Source organism: Theobroma cacao, chromosome 8 (genome assembly GCF_053813885.1).
Source record: "Theobroma cacao isolate CCN51 chromosome 8, ASM5381388v1, whole genome shotgun sequence".
In the NCBI taxonomy this organism is placed as follows: Eukaryota; Viridiplantae; Streptophyta; class Magnoliopsida; order Malvales; family Malvaceae; genus Theobroma; species Theobroma cacao.
Genome location: NC_142646.1, coordinates 28,734,159 through 28,747,372, shown reverse-complemented (window position 1 = coordinate 28,747,372; position 13,214 = coordinate 28,734,159). Strand labels below are relative to the sequence as shown.

General features: G+C 30.8%; 1 non-coding gene across 1 annotated transcript; it reads left to right on the top strand.

Annotated features, from left to right (window-relative positions):
- Positions 1-5,816: 5,816 nt before the first annotated feature.
- Positions 5,817-5,922, top strand: LOC148761309 (small nucleolar RNA R71). The gene has a single exon (XR_016028111.1). It is a non-coding gene; the product is annotated as a small nucleolar RNA R71 (small nucleolar RNA).
- Positions 5,923-13,214: the final 7,292 nt, after the last annotated feature.

Sequence of the window (13,214 nt, the reverse complement as noted above, 5' to 3'; positions counted from 1 at the left end):
GCACAGTCGACCTTATTTTAGAAAGACCAAGAAAATCAAGTTTAGAACAGCCATAGTCGACTACAGAGAAAACATATTTGACTCTATTCCAAAAAGATCAGGAAAATCAAGTTGAAAAACAACCCTAATTGATTATAAATAAGGTATAGTCAATCATGACAAGTCAAAGGCCAAAGGAAGTCAACTTTAAGATACCATTGTCGACTATAAGAGAGGTATAGTCAATTATATAAGGCTAGATTTTAAAAATACATGTTCACAGGAAGTGGATCGACTAGTGAAAGATTATACTCGACTATGGAAACCCTATTTAAGAAATTTGAAAAACATAGTCTACCTAAGGAACATTGTAGTCAACCCTCAAGCTTCAGCAATAGTCAGATTTAATTCAAACATGTGTCTAACAACTCTAAATCATGCTCTAGCTACAAATAGACTCATTTGAGCCATTTTGAAGCAAGAGAAGACTTGAGATGAACTTTCAAACCCTAGAAAGACTACTTATATGCTCATCTTCACTCTCTAGTATATTTTTAGTCTTCCATTATGCTTTCAAAATTGAATCCTTGTTCTATTCAAGCTAAAATTTCTTTTCTCACTACAAACAAGATTAAAATCGAAGCACCCAACCTTTATAAAAGAATTTTCTTGCTGAAATTTGTACTCTATTGTAAAGGTTCTAGCGTAACCTTGCAAAGTTATTTTGTAAAGGTTATCGCTTCCTATCAAAAAGCAAAATTCCTTTGTGGATTGTGTGGGTTACTGCTTGATCCCATAAAAGGCAAAAATTCCTTTGTGAATTGTAAGGGTTATCGCTTGATCATGTGAAAACGTAAAAATCCCATTATGGATTATGTAACATTTATCACTTCCCGTTAAAAAGTAAGAATCCTTGATGGTGGATTGAAATTACTTGATTGCCAAGGGAGTGGAAGTAGGCATCAAAAAATCTAGACCACTATAAATTTCTTGTGCCTCTTTTAATTTTTGGTACTATTATTTATTGCTTGCATTTGCATTAGGATATTAGCTTTACATTGATTTATTGTTTTATACTTAGGAAATTATTTTGCTTAGATACGCTACTTTTATATTTACTAAGTTATTGTTGAAAAATTATTTTGGCATTAGAAAATAATTTTTGGTGAAAAAGTTTTGCTTTAGATAAATAGATTTTTAAATAAATTTTTAATATATCAATTCACCCCTTCTTGATATATTACATATTGAGACTTCTACACTAACAATTGGCATTAGAGCTTGGTCTCATATTTTGTAAGTGTAACCGCCTTTGAGAAATCCTTGTAGAAGCTCAATTTGACAAAAATGGAGGTGACAATAATCATGCTTGGTGAGGGGCAACCAATTCAAAGGCCACCCCTTTTGTTAGTACTAATTATCCTTATTAGAAGAAACGTATGAAAATGTTTATACAATCAATAGACTTAAATGTCTAGAAGTTATACTAGATGGTCCACATGTTCCAAGTAAGGAGGTAGATGGCAAAATATTTGTTAAGTCTAGGAAAGATTGGGATAATGAAAATAAGAATTTGATCCAAATAAATTGCAAGGCTCATAATACTCTTCTTTTTGCCTTAGGAGCTAGTGAATTTAATAAAGTGTCTATGTGTGAAAATGCTAAACAAATTTACGACACCTTAGAAACCACTTATGAGGGCACCAACCAAGTCAAGGAATCCAATATTGGCTTGCTTAGGCATGATTATGAGCTTTTTAGGATGAAAGAAAATAAGTCCATAAATGAGATGTTTGAGAGGTTTACTAATATAGTTGAAGGTTTAAAGACTCTAAGGAAAAACTTTCCCAGTGCCCAACTTGTGAACAAAATTCTTTATAGCCTACCCAAATCTTGGAGACCGAATGTAAGGGCTATAGAAGAAGCTAGGGACCTCAACAACTTTAAGTTAGAAGAGTTAATAAGATCTTTACTCACTTACAAAATGACACTTAAGCATGAACATGAAAGAGAGGAACCTAAGAGAAAAGAAGTCAAACAAAAGGGAATAGCCCTTAAATCTATAGTTGAGGAAGAAAAGAGAAACAGCTAAAAATGAGAGTGAAAATGGAGAAGACATGGCAATACTAGCTAGGAAATTTAATAGATATATGAAAAAAATTTAAAGTTAGGAAACTTATAAGAAGGTATGTGCTTAAGGAAAAACATATAAGAGATCACTTGATATGTTTTGATTGCAAAAGGCCCAGTCACACAAAATATGAATGCCCCAACAACAACAACAACAACAACAACAATATGAAGAACACTTTAACAAGATTCAAGAAGAAAATGGTAGTTGTCAAGAACACACTTTCTAATGATTTGATTTTCACAATGCTTGTAAAGAAAAGACTCATCCCACATGTTGTATTTGACATCACGTAAGAATTTCTTCTTTTGTTGAGAATTAAATTTAGGAGGGAAGAGTTTACTCACTAGATAATTCACAACATCAACATACCATGGCAAATTTTTCTGTTTCTCTATATGAAACAATTGCTCATCAGGAAGTGTGTCATTGATTACTGTTGAATTCCTAATATGCTCATTATTCTCCAATCTCAATAAATGATCTGCCACTTGATTTTTTGTGCCTTTTCTATCTCAAATTTCCAAGTCGAATTCTTGAAGCAAAAGAACCCATCTTATCAAGCGGGGTTTTACATTTTTTTCTCGATAAGATATTTAATAGTTGCATGGTCAGTGTAAATAATAACTTTAGTACCAACAAGCTATGAGCGAAATTTATCTAAAGCAAAAACAATAGCAAACAACTCATTTTTGATTGTGGTGTAATTTGCTTGAGCCTCATTCAATAATCTGCTATCATAATAAATAGGATGCAAAATCTTCGCTTTTCGTTGGCCCAAAACTGCGCCAACTGCATAATCATTAGCATCACACATTAGTTCAAAAAGAAGATTCCAATCAAGAACAGTGATAATAGGAGCAAAAATTAATCACTTTTTGAATTCAACAAAAGCATCATGGCAAGCATCATCATCAAAATAAAAAATAGTATCCTTTTCTAACAAATTACATAGTGGTTTAAAAATTTTAGAAAAATCTCTAATGAATCTCTTATAAAATCCAACATGTCCTAAAAAACTACAAATACCCTTAAAAGAGATGGGAAGTGGAAGTTTTGCAATTGTTTCAATTTTTGCTTTATATACTTCTAAACCTTTACTAGAGACTTGATGGCCTAAGACTATGCCTCCTGGCACCATAAAGTGACATTTTTTCCAATTTAAAACTAAATTGGTTTCTTCATATCTCTTAAGTACTCTAGCAAGATTAAATAAACAATCATCAAAATTATCCTCAAAAACTGAAAAATCATCCATAAATACTTCCAAAAAATTTTCAACCATATTAGAAAAAATTACCATCATACATCTATGAAAAGTAGCTAGAGCATTACAAAGTCCAAAAGGCATTTTATGAAAAGCAAAAGTTCTATAAGGATAAGTAAAAGTGGTTTTTTCTTAATCTTCAAGAGAAATGGAAATTTGATTATAATCAGAGTAACCATCCAAAAAATAATAAAAATCCTTACCTGCTAGTCTATCAAGCATTTGATCAATAAAAGGCAGTGGAAAGTGATTTTTTCTAGTGGCTTTGTTCAATTTTCTATAGTCCATACATATTCTCCATCCAGTCACAGTTCTAGCGGGAATGAGCTCATTATTTTTATTATAAACTACACTCATACTTCTTTTTTAGGGACACATTAGACTGAACTTACCCATAAACTATCAAAAATAGGATAAATAATACTTGTATCAAGCCACTTAATAATTTCTTTCTTTACTACTTCTTTCATGATCGGATTCAGCCTTCGTTGATGCTTAATGTTTGCTTTGTGATTTTCTTCCAAAAGAATTTTGTACATGCAAATTGATGGACTAATTCCTTTTATGTCTGCAATGGTCCACTCAATTGCTTTTTTGTAGTCCTTTAAAACTCGAAGGAGTTTATTTACCTGTTCATCAGAAAGAAAAGGAGAAATAATTACTAATAGTGTAGAAGAATTTTCCAAAAAAGCATACCTTAAATGATTAGGCAATGGTTTGAGTTCAAGTGAAGGAGGTTTTTCAATGGAAGGTTTGATTGGTGAAGTTATAATTGATAATTCCAAAGACTCCAATTGGCATCTTAGGATGCGTGAATGGGCATCAAGATGGTTAGCATATTCAAGAACTTTTTCATCAATAATATCACATGAAGAATTCAAAGAAGTTTCTAGTGGATCTTGATGATTTTCAATAAACACACTATTCGTTATGTCATCCACCACATTAATTGAGAAACATTCATCATGTTCATTGGAAATTTTAAAGCTCTAAAAATACTAAATGTTAACTATTGATCTTCAACCCTTAAAGTAAGCTCACTTTTTTCCACATCAATTAAAGCTCGAGCAGTTCTCAAGAATGGTCTCCCAAGAATGATCAATATTTCACAATCTTCTTCCATATCAAGAACAATAAAATCTACTAGAAAAATAAACTTACCAACTTTTACCAAAACATCTTCCATAATACCATAAGGATAGGTGATGGATCAATTAGCAAGTTGCAAAGTCACAGAAGTTGGCTTAATCTCTTCTAAACCCAATTTTTTATAAATGGACAATGGCATCAAATTTATGCTTGCACACAAAACACCAAAGAGCACCAATAGTGCAAGGATTAGTAAAACCACTTGGATCTTTAAACTTTGGTGGAAGCTTATTTTGAATGATGGCACTGTAATAGTTTCAAACTCACCCAATTTCCTCTATTTAAATAGGATGTCTTTCAAGAATTTAGCATATCTTGGCATTTGTTCCAAAACTTTAGCAAAGGGAATATTAATATGTAATTTTTTAAACACATCAATAAATCTCTGGCATTGTTTGTCAAGTTTTTCTTTTTGAAATCTTTGAGGAAAAGGTGGTGGAGGTGCTGGAGTAATTTTTAATTGTGATTTTTCTTTTGAAATTGCAATAGATTTTTCAACCACAATATCCTTTTCAACATCTTTTTCAATTTTTTTTTCATCAGATTGAATTGAAATTTCAAAATTTAAATCCTTACTACTTACCTCTTTTCCATTGTGAAGATGGATTACCTTACAATATTCCTTACCTTCTCTTCTTGGGTTAGGTTCAGTATCACTTGGCAAGGTACCATGAGGTCTAGTATTTAAAGCACTGGCAAGTTAGCCCACTTGTGTCTCAAGATTTTTAATTGAAGTTGCTTGATTTTGAATAGAGACATCAGTCCTTGTCATAAATGCATCGATCTTTGTTATGAATGTGTTAGTCTTTGTCATGAATTGCATGAACATATCCTACATTGAAGGCTTTTTCTCTACCATAGTGGCTCTAGATGGAAATCCAAGAGGAAATTTTGACTTAGCCGCTGATGAAGGCCCTTGGTTATTATTCTATGAAAAATTAGGATGATTCTTTCATCCAGGATTTTAAGTGTTGGAATAGGGATTATTCTGTTTCCTATTTCCAACAAATTGACAAGACTCAGAATAAATGGGAAAATTGTCATTGGAATGTCCTTCCCCATAAATTCACACATCATAAAGGAGTTCTGAACAACATTAATACTCAGTTTATCTATTTTCTTTGCGAGAAAAGCCAATTGTGTAAAAACAGTGTTTATCACATCTAATTCATGAATTTCAACAATTTTTCTTGTACCTAATCTTTCAGATGGTCATTGATAATTAGAGGAAGCTATCTTTTCAAGTAAATCATAAGCATCATCAATGGATTTACTGACAACCACTTAGGTAATCCATGGTAAGGACACCATCTTATCAAATCTTTATACCTCTCACAAGCCTCATATATAGATTCATAATCAAATTGCATGAAAGAAGTGATATCATTCTGCATCTTTGCTGACTTAACATGTGGGAAGAATTATGCTAAGAATTTTTTAGCCAAATTTCATATGCTACTTTATTCAAAGTCTACCTAAATCCCCTTCTTCAATGTTTAACCTAGGTTTTCAATTCAATCTAATTGGTGGCCAGTCAATCAGAAGCATTAAGAACAGAATAAAATAAACAACTTAAATTGATCAAACATAAGTAAAAGAGAGATAAATAAATCAGACTACATATTGAGTTAATAATGCACCAGTTTCACTCAAGAGGACTGTGATGGAAACCAACTTATAAGATATGGTTATATTTTGTGGCTTCCAAATTACTTCTTACCACACATATCAGTGATGTCACAAAAGATTGAGCCATCCTCATTCATTCAATCATGGCTGGATGCACAATTGATATTGGTTGCATAATTTACAAAGCCATGACTCACACTGCAAAATCAAAGTGTGAAAGCTTATGGTTCTTTCTCTTATTACAACTATGTCCAAACAAGCTGGTGTACATTGGGATGCTAGTGAGGAGTTGTTGCACCTTAAACTTCCAATTGATCTTAATCTCATCCTCACACAATCTCAAAATTCTACTAGGGGTAGCTCTTCTTCCTCACATCATCCTCCACCTCCTCGACTAAGACACCAACAATTGTCAATGACCTAAAGAATTGAGAACCTTAAGCACCTAGTTGAGAACCTTGGGCAACAATTTGAACAACACATGGCTTATCAGACCCAATGTAATCAACATATGGATCACATGTTTTGAGCTTATGGTGCTTTTTATAGGAATAGACATGTCTACTCTTCCATCGGCACCTAATCCTCCTAGGGGTGCCAATCAAGCAGAGGACAATGATGCAAAGGATGATCCAGACAAAGAGGAGGATTAAAGCTTCTCCAGATTCATCCAACCATCAGGGGAGTATTTTTTACCTTTTCTCTATTTTTTCTAGCATTGAGGACAATATTTAGTTTAATTTTGGCGGGTGAATTTATTTTTTTGGTGGTAAATATTCAATGGAAGTTTTAGATTTAATTTGCATGTGTATTTAGATTTATAAATAATTTAGGATTAGTTGGTAAATGAATTTATTATTTATTCGATTCTTAGGAATCTAGAGTAAAGTTGTGCCAATTTTTTCGATGATTTTTCTATCCAATGATGATAACTAGTTGTCTTGAATTCTTAGCTTTTGATGAAAAAAGTTTTTGTTTGGATTCATGCTAAAGTCTTTTGTTAAGTATCATTGTTAAGATGTGATTTCCACAATTTTGAGCACTATATCTTTTACTTTGAATTATTATGAATATCTAGAGAAGGTTTACATTGATGTGAATTATAGATTATGTCATGAATTGTAAAATTTGCTTGATTTTCTCTCAAGATGAAATACTAGGCAATACTTAGATAAAGAGATTATTTAGGCCATCTTTGGACTGTTTGAGCTTAAAAAGCCTACATCGTTAAATCTTTATCCCTAGTATACCTTTTTTGAGCATAATTTCCCTTTTCATTGTTTAACTACATAATAATTAAGCCTAAGTTCAAAATAAAATTTTCAATTTTACAACTCTCACTCTTAAGCATGTATATTGTTTTAGGAAATTTAAATTTAGCTAAATGTTGAAAAAGGTGGAAAGGTGATGTTGATGTGAGAGAGAAAAAAAAGTTCAAAATACGAAAAATAACCTCACTACCTACAATATAAAGAAAATAAGTTTGGGAGTGTGAAATTATGAAATTGTGAAAAAAAATATGTTGAAAGAAAAAAAAGTTCAAATGTGGAAGAAAATGTGTACTTAGAGAAGGAAAATAGAGCTCTATAAATAGGTCCTAGAATAATTATGTGCTTAGAGTGATTTGAGCCACATTATTATCCTGTATCCTACCTTGACCCTAGCCATACATTACAATCCTATTAAAGTCCTATTGATCCCTAGCTTTGTATTTGTTTACATTAGTGGAGAGAGAGATGAAAAGTAAACTTGTGGAGTTCTAGTACTAATTTGAAATTTGTGTTAGCCTAAACTCATTTGGGTATCATGATATTCTTGGTAAAAGATTACACACACACACACATGAAAATCCATTCAAGAATGTGCTTGCATTAGAATTGAAACATAAATTTAAATGAGGCCTATATTTTTCCTTAGTTTAATGATTGATAGAATACTTTTAAGAAAATTAAGGAGAATCATTGAGTTGGTGCACTTTATCTCTAGTAGTAGTACTAGTAATAGTTGTAGTAATAGTAACTATATTTATTTTAATTTTCATTAACTGAATTTGATTTTCGTAAGTTAGTTCTTTTCTATGTTTGCTCGAGGATTAGCAAAATATTAAGTTTGGGAGTGTGACAACTCTATTATATAGAGTTAGTTGGGCTTAATTTTGATAGTAATTTAGCGTACTTCTTGTAGTAGTGCATAAAAATTAGTAGACTTTATTTAATTATTTTAAATTAGTTAATTTAGTTGAGTCAATCTAATCTTAGTTAATTTTATGCTTAATTTGGTGTTAATATTATTAAGATAGGTTGTTATTGATTTATTTGTGTTTTTGTAGGTGTTTGATGAAAGAAGAATTTTAGTGAAAAAGGGAGAGCAATTTCAAGGTGCAGACTTGCACTACACATATTTTGGTATCCATAACTCTCTCTATAGAGCTCCAAGTGAAATGATACTTGGACCATTAGAAAGATAAGAAACAGCTCTACAACTTTTATGTTTACTACTGCATTCAACCTGAAAAGTGGTCAAAAATCTTGTCGAAGGTGAAGCACTGCAGTAGTCCTAGAGCAATTGGTCGAGGCCATGGCCTACGTAGTCTGATGAGGAAATCCTACTAAAAATTGAATTCTTTCTTCACCCAACTTGGCCTAACTTTAAAACCCTATAAAAACAACCTTTTAGATTACTTTTAAGGGGGAAGAAGAATGAGACACTAGATAGACAGCTAAGAGTCAAGCCACAAAGTCATTGAAGCTAAGAAGAATTTGAATGATCCAAGGAGATTTAGAGATTAAGAACACAATTCTTGGATTTTTCTATCTTTTTGTTATTCTCTTATTTTCTTGTTTTTGTTTTTAATGTTTAAATTTTATTTAATGATGATGATGTGTGACTTGATAGATAACTAAATTATTAATCAAAGATTATGATTGAACTCCATATGTAGTCTGATTTAATTATCTTTTTTTCACTTCTATTTGATGGATTTAAGTTGTTTATTTTATTCCATTCTTAATGCTTCTAATTGACTAGCCACCAGTTAGATTGAATTGAAAACCTAGGTTAACCTTTGACAAAAAAAATTTATGTTGACCTTGAATAGAATAGTGTATGATCGAATGCACTTAGTTGATTAAGTGGTTTGATTTGCATATAGGGTAGACATACACATATAAGCCATACATAGCTAGGATTAAAGCATGAACTTAATGAATCTTTTTTTAATTTAATTTGCATAGATATATAGTAAATTAATTGGGAGAGATATTTTTATGAGAAACTTGACAGAGGCTTGTAAATAATTTAAGACTCTAGGTTAACAACTTAATCCATTAAATTAAGTTAAGAGAGAAAGACAATATTCAGATAAAGTATTGAGGGATATCATAATCTTAGGTCTGGTAATCACTAGAAGTTAATAAAATAATTTTGTTGATATATTTTAGATTAATTTTAGTTATTAGTTAATTAGTTTTAATTTTGATTGTTTAGATAAAATTAAGGTGTGTTAATTTTACTAGTTAGCAGTAAGAATTAATTCAATTTTTTGTGGGATTGACACTCTACTCATCATTATAGTATCTTTGCGATACGTATATTTGCATGGGTAGAAAATTAAACAACAATTTCATAAGTTTTTATAAAGCTAATACTATAATTGTAGGAATGAATATGGAGGTCAACAAGAGTAGATACTGTACCGAGCTTTTATCATCGTCGGGATATATGGTGAGGGAATGAATTACACTGATAAACTGTACACTGAAAGGTTGTCAAAGAACCCTTTAACTCTTCTAACCATTAGGTGGCCATGATGCATGGCTAGATGCCAAACTTGGTCTATGAAATTGATTATAAATTAATTGATTGAAATTTATATTAATCAATTAAGTCATTAATCAATTCCATTGCTAACATATTAGAAACCTAATAAGTCATGCACAATGATTACATTTGAATTAAATTGGGAGAATAACGATTTAAGTTAGATTTAAATCACATGTTAGGTAATTAACTTCTATAAACTTAATTAAAAAGAGTTTAATTAAGTTTTGGGCATAATATATAAATAGTTATAATTATAATGCCAAAAATTACAGTAATATAAAGGATATTATTTCAATTTAATATCCCTTGGGCTTAATTAAAATAGTTTAATTAAGTCATGGGCCTATATTGTAATATGTTATAATTTGAAGGGCCTTATTGCAAAACTAAAGTTAATTTTAACTTAGCTATATAAATCACATTTAACTATTTTTCCACATATGAAGAAAAAGAGTTGTTAGAAAGAAAAAAAGGGTTTTTCTTTTTACGTCGTCACCTACTTTGTGAAGAAGAAAAATTGTTTTTGAAGAAAATTTTCAAATGTGTGATTTGGCCATCCTTGTGAGAATTGGAAAAGGATAAGCATTGTCCCTTTTTGCTAGCGCAAAAGCATAGTTAAAATCTCATTCCTTTACTGAAAGGTTCAACTGAAATCATGTGTAATATTGTTAGAGGCCAAAAGCTTGAGCGGTGAGGGTTTTTGCTTCTTGTGGTGTTCATGAGTTGCATTGAGGAGATTGCTATTTCGATCAGAAGAACATTGCAAGGTTAGCTTCTAGTTTTATGATTTTATATACCATTTTATGTGTTAAAATATAACCATAATGATCCGTGGGTGGAGGTATGTTTTGTTTTTAAAATTTATTTTTCTTTCCACTACGTAATTTCGAGTATGTCTTCCATTGTCAAACCCAACATAATCAACCTTGACAAGTCAAATGCTAGAAAAAGTCAAGATCACACAGCCATAGTCGACCCTGAGTGAGTGGCAGTTGACTATAGAAGGCTAGAATTACAAAATACACACTCTCGAGAAGTGGATCAACTAGAAGAAGCTTATACTCTACTATGGAAGCCCTAAATGAGAAATTTGAAGAACATAGTTAACCATAGGAGCATTGTACTCGACCTCAAGCTTCAACGATGTCAAATTTGATTCAAACTTGTGTCTAATGACTCTAAATCTTGCCTTAGCTATAAATAGACACATTTGAGCCATTTTGAAGTGAAGAAAACCCTAAAGAGACTACCCACAAGCTCCTTTTCACTCTCTAGCATCTTTTTAGTCTTCCATCAAGCCTTCAAAGTTGAATCCTTACTCTACTTAAGTTGAAATTTCTTCTCTCACTACACCCAAGTTAAAATCTTTAGCATCCAACTTTTGTGAGGCAAATCCTTACTATTATTCTTTTGTATAGACAATTTGTGAAGGTTTTAGCTTAACCTTAAAAGCTATCTTATAAGGATTATCACTTCCTATTTAAAAAGCAATAATCCTTTGTGGATTGTGTGAGTTATAGCTTGACCTTGTAAAAAACTGTTGTAAACGTTATCATTTAATCTTGTGAAAAAACAAGAATTTTGTTGTAGGCTGTATAAGGGTTATCACTTCTCGATAAAAAGTAATAATCCTCGATAGTGGATTGAAATTCATTGGTTACCAAGAAAATGAATGTAGGCAATGAAAAAGCCGAACTACTATAAATTGTTTGTGCCTCTTTTTAGTTTCCACATTATTATTTATTATTTATATTTGTTTTAGGAAAATAGATTTATATTGATTTATTATTTTTCTCTTAGGAAAATATTTTTCCTCTACCTTTCATAGCTAGCATTTTATTTCAAGAAAAATATTTTACTTTGATTCATTATTTTTATACTTAGTGATTTATTGTTGAAAATATATTTTTGGTATTTGAAAACATTTTTGGGTGAAAAAGGTTTGATTTTGATAAATAGATTTTTTTTTAAAAAAAATTATAAATACCAATTCACCCCCCTCTTAGTATATTGTTATTGAGACTTCTATACTAACACCTTTATTCTGATAAATATAGTCTAGTTTTAACTTTATATCAAATTTAATTTTTAAATGACAACTGGAAGCTTTTCCAAATCTACTTGGAAAATTTGAAATGATTTCTCAAAAACTTTGAAAATGATATCCAAAGGATTCAAAAAAAATAGTACCAGCAAGATTTGCAAATGATATCTGTAAGATTTGAAAAATAGTATCCAAAATACCTAAAAATATTTATTTGGAGATTTTAAAAATGATACTTGGAAGAATTTTTATAAAAAAAATAGCTATCCAAAAACTTTGAAAATGAAAATGTAAATGACGTTACGAAAATATAACTTAAAATAACAAATAAAGATAACTTGAAAGAACAATTAAAGAGAAGAGAGAAAGTATTTAAAGGGAGAGAAGAGATCTTATTGAAGTGTGTATTTATAAATGAACTGATAGAGCCTATTTATAAGCAAATAACCCCCTTATTTTGATAGAATTTACAAGATGAAGATAACACTTAGAGATTAAATGGATTAAATCTTAATCTAATCTAATTTACATCAAATCTAGATATAGATAACATAAATGGATATTCATAACACTCTCCCTTGAATATCCATTGTATTAAGAGTATGCCCCGTTAAAACCTTATAAGGAAAAAACCTCATGGGAAGAAATCAGAGTGAGGGAAAAATAGTACATAATTTTTTTCAACAATACGCTTTTGATATACTACCTCATTAAAAACCTTATCAAGAAAAACCCAATGGGAAAAATCTTGATGAAGGAAAAGAGTAAAGTGCATATTTTACTCCCCTTGATGACTACATTATTTAAGATCTTTAAAGCGGTGCATTCCGATCTTTTGTACTAATATTTTGAATATTACAGTAAAAAGGGCTTTAGAAAACAAATCTACTAGATTGTCACTTGAACAAATTTGTTGAACACTAATATCAATATTTTCTTGAAAATCATGAGTGCAGAAAAATTTTGACGAAATATGTTATATTCGATCGCCTTTAATGTATCCTTCCTCTAACTGTGCTATGCAAGCTGTATTATTTTCGTATAATGTTGTTGGAATCTCTTTCTTAGTTGACAAGCCACACATTTCTCAAATATGTTGAGTTATAAATCTTAACCAGACACATTCACGACTTGCCTTATGAATTGCTAAAATTTATGCATGGTTACAAGAAGTAACAATTATAGTTTGTTTT